This window comes from Rhineura floridana, chromosome 13 (genome assembly GCF_030035675.1).
Source record: "Rhineura floridana isolate rRhiFlo1 chromosome 13, rRhiFlo1.hap2, whole genome shotgun sequence".
NCBI classification, from domain to species: domain Eukaryota; kingdom Metazoa; phylum Chordata; class Lepidosauria; order Squamata; family Rhineuridae; genus Rhineura; species Rhineura floridana.
In genome coordinates, this window is record NC_084492.1 from 28,868,681 (window position 1) to 28,873,243 (window position 4,563).

A 4,563-nucleotide genomic window follows, 5' to 3' on the forward strand; every position below is an offset into this window, starting at 1 on the left:
GGAGGTGCTCCTTCAGATAGACTGGCCCGAAACCGTATAGGGATTTAAAGGTCAGAACCAACACCTTGAATTGGGCTCGGTAAGCAACCGGTAACCAGTGCAACTCCTTTAGCACTGGAGTGATGTGATCCTGCCGGTGGCTGCCTTTAATCAGACGAGGCGCTGCATTCTGTACCAGTTGCAATTTCCGGACCGTTTTCAAGGGTAACCCCACGTAGAGCGCATTACAGTAGTCTAGGCGAGAGGTGACCAGGACATGTACTACTGGTGGGAGCAGATGATTGGGAAGGTAGGGGCGCAGTCTCCGTATCAGATGGAGTTGATACAGCGCTGCCCAGCTCACAGCCGAAACCTGAGCCTCCATGGACAGCTGGGAATCAAGAATGACCCCCAGGCTGCGGACCTGGTCTTTCAGGGGCAAACATACCCCATTGAGCACCAGGTCTATATCCCCTAACCTTCCCTTGTCTCCCACAAACAGTACCTCGGTTTTGTCTGGATTCAGCTTCAGCTTATTCCTTCCCATCCAGCCACTCACTGACTTCAGGCACTTGGATAGGGTTTCTACAGCCAACCTTGGTGAAGATTTAAATGAGAGATAGAGCTGCGTGTCATCCGCATATTGATGACACCGCAGCCCAAAACTCCTGATGATTGCCCCCAGCGGCTTTATATAGATGTTAAACAGCATCGGAGAGAGGATAGAACCCTGTGGCACCCCACAAGTGAGAGGCCAAGGATCCGACATCTCCTCCTCCAGTGCTACTCTTTTGTACCTACCAGAGAGGAAGGAGTGGAACCACTGCAATACAGTGCCTCCTACGCCTAACCTCTCCAGGCGGTCCAAGAGAATAGCGTGGTCAACGGTATCAAAAGCCGCTGAGAGATCAAGGAGGACAAGGAAGGTGCATTCGCCTCTATCCCACGCCCTCCTCATATCATCCACCAAGGCGACCAAGGCTGTTTCAGTCCCATGTCCAGGCCTGAAGCCCGATTGAGATGGATCCAGATAATCTGCTTCCTCCAAGTGCACTTGCAATTGCTTTGCCACCACCAGCTCAATCGCCTTGCCTAAGAATGGTAAATTTGAAACTTTAGCTGTATTTCCCCCCATTTTGTACGGATTTTTAAAAATCTAGGCAGGTGAAGAAGTGGGATATACAGATTTTGATTTGTATTTTAAGATTCTTGCAAGCTGTATCAACAGTCCTGTTGAAACACTGTTCATAAATATTGCGAATTAAAGAAAAACATAGTTGGTCAGCTCGACACTTTTTGTTTTTCTGATTTTTAAGTAAATCCCATCTCTTAATTGTTTGTTTAAGTGCAAGATTGCATATTATTTGTATGATGGTTGCTGGAAGAGAATTATCCTGTTCACTTACATGTACTACTCTTGTCAAATTCAGGAAAAGAGAATATTTTTTTTCCTCAGGCAAGGGATGCCCCCTTCTGGTGAAAGGCAAATGGGCCAGTAAGCACAGAAATGCAAGAGGATGGAAGCTTGCCTTCGTTGGGAATAATCTTCAGGATGATTGTTTCACAGAAGAGCTGTAGCTCATACAAATAAAGCTGGCTAATGAGCATTTATGCACAGTTTGATGAAGGTGTTCTACATAGAATGGGAGCTTTAAAAGTCAATGGTAGTGATTCTTTAAACTGAGCTTCGCTGAGCTGAAAGTTTCATTGATGGAAATTTAATGAGTTATGCAAAGAGGAAAAAACGAAGATCTATTGTTGTCACACAAGGTATAATCCAGTACTGAGAGATTTGCCACTTATTTAAATGGAAAGCTAGAGTATGGAACACTTACTCTTCAGCTGCTTCTAGACATCAGCGACTGCGATTGTGCTAGTCACCCGCAAAGGTATTAGATACCTTGGGGGGGGGGGGGAAGAAAACAGGAACCACGTAGTAATGGTAGCTCCGCTCCTCCCCATAGCAACAGATACTTCTTTTAGGAGGTAGCTCCCGTTTCACTTTCATGTTTGTAGCTACCATTGCTAGGGGACATCCGGGACTACCTAATGTTGACCTGCATGTGTTAGGAAGGGTACATAACCAACAACCCAGTTTAAAAGCAGCCAGGTGGCAAACTTAATGCTATGCACTAGATGCCTGGCTATATGCACACAAACCTCAAAAAAGCCATTGTCTTTTCCATCACCAGTTGTTCTGATACTGAAGAAGAATGAGGATCCAGAACCAAATGTATGGATTTAAGACAGTTGGCACCCCAATCCATGAGGATGCACAATTTTACCTATTTAGAGTTTGGGAGAAGAGATCCTCCAAAACAAATTATTTTCTTTGTTTTCTTCTTTTTTGGCACTTCTCTCCTTTCCACCCAAGGATGCCTAACCTACCACACATTAAGAAAGAATGCAGATGCTTTGTGAGGCTCTCTTTCACATCTGTCTCAAGAACCTGTTGGGGCATTATTATTATTATATACCCAACCCTTCCTCCCAGTAGCAGCCCAAGGCAGCGTGGATGCTGTTCAGGCATGAGTATCATCAAGCAAATTACTGTGGGAGAAGATTACTCTGATCTCCCTTTCCTATTTTTAAGCCCATTTATGCAGGGTTTTAAAACAAACAAACTCCAGAGACATCACTACAAATCACAGAATGGTCCTTTGGTCATCTAAATATTAAGCCAGGTTTTTATTCTACTTATATATGACCCAAATGAAGTTGCCATTTCAACCTATGTGCATCCAGGGGTTATGTTAAGGGATGAACAGTATTTTAAAAGAAATTAAAATAGCAGGACACATAAAACACAGTAAAGTGGGGAATAAATGTGAAACAAAAGAAAAAACAGTCCAAAAATGTTGACACTTGCAATTGTCCTCTGACAATTTATATTTTGAGCAGCAGTCATTACCAGCAGTGTATCAGGAACGTTGGGCAAACATATTTAGGTTCACCTGAATTGGGGTTTAGAGGGAAACCTTGGCCCTCCAGATGTTTCTGGATTACAACACCATCTTCCCTAATCGCTGTCCATGCTAGCTTAGGCTGATGGGAGCTGTAGTTCAGCAACACCTGGAGGGCAACAGGTTCACCACCACCAATAAAAGGAAATAATTTCTTGCTTTTAAAAAGGCAAGATTTTGCATCTTTTAAGACTCTCGCATTTGTAAATTGGGTAAGACCCCAGACATATATGAACAGTCCTAAGGAAAACGTGTATCTTACGCAAATGTACTGAACACACACCATTATGCTATAACTACAAACTTTCTACACACGTTAATGGGCTTCCTCAAGAGTAAGGCTACATCGCCTTTGGTTGCAATTTTATACATGCTCAATTTAGAAGGGAAGGAAGAGGGTCCTGTCCCATTTGATTAGCTAATTCAGGCCTTTGGATTATACTTGGGACAATTTGTAAGCAAATATTCTAACCAAGCTATGTTTCTGTGCACATAAATTCAGATTCCTTAAGTGCAAGATCGCCTACTGTTCACATGATGGTTGCAATTATCTTTATATCTGAATCGAATATGAAAAAAAGGTCAATGTCTTAAGTCTATTTGCTGAACTGCCGTGATGCCATGCAGTCTACAGAAAAACCCAGAACAGATTTAGGGTTGCAGCTTTCCCTTTGCTTTCCTTTAATGCAGTTTTTATATGACCTTTTTATTAGAACTGTAACAACAAAAAACAGGTCTTGAACTGCAGTAGGCCTTAATCTATGGGATGAATTTGCTGTTAGGCTCCTCTTTCTCTGTCTTGCTCCTTTCCATGTAGACAAACCAAATCAGCAGCCCTTGGTTTGTTGAGTAGGGGTTTGAGGCCCTTTCTGTAATTTACTGTTGTCTCCTGTTTTTAAGCAGTCAATGCATCTTTGAATGTTGCAAAAGCAGTCTTTAAGTATTTGGTTTTAACAAACACTACTTCAAAATAAAAAAGTGGAAAATGTTGTTCTAATGTTGATCAGTGGCCAAATATGCTATTAGTTGGGTTTTTTTAAGGCAAAATAGCAAGGATGATTAATGTATATTGCTTCCTCAAGCATTGCGGGGAAATTGTCATGCATGCAAATGTCTGTACTATAAAAACAGTTGTGGCAGTGTTCACAGTTTTTTCAATTTCAATGTCACATCAGAGACAACAGAAACTAAGTTTTCTGGATTTCCTGAAAAAGCACAAGAGTGACTTTTGAATGCTTCAGAAATGTTAGCCAAGAGGCTAACAAAGTACTCCCAAGAATTGTTCGTTTCTGGCTGGGAGATCGCCTATACAGAGGAAGAAGTTTCTCAACAGACAAATATTAAGTGGGCTATCCAAGTGGAACTTAAGTCACAAAGAAATCAAATGACAAACTGTAGAAATAAGTCATTTATTCCAGGATACCTATTTAAACACGTTAGTATTGGGAATATACAGTACTGATCTTTCCACAAACATCTATTTTCACTTTTCCACTTAAGCAGAAAGAAAGAAAGAAAGAAAGAAAGAAAGAAAGAAAGAAAGAAAGAAAGAAAGAAAGAAAGAAAGAAAGAAAGAAAGAAAGAAAGAAAGAAAGAAAGAAAGAAAGAAAGAAAGAAAAGA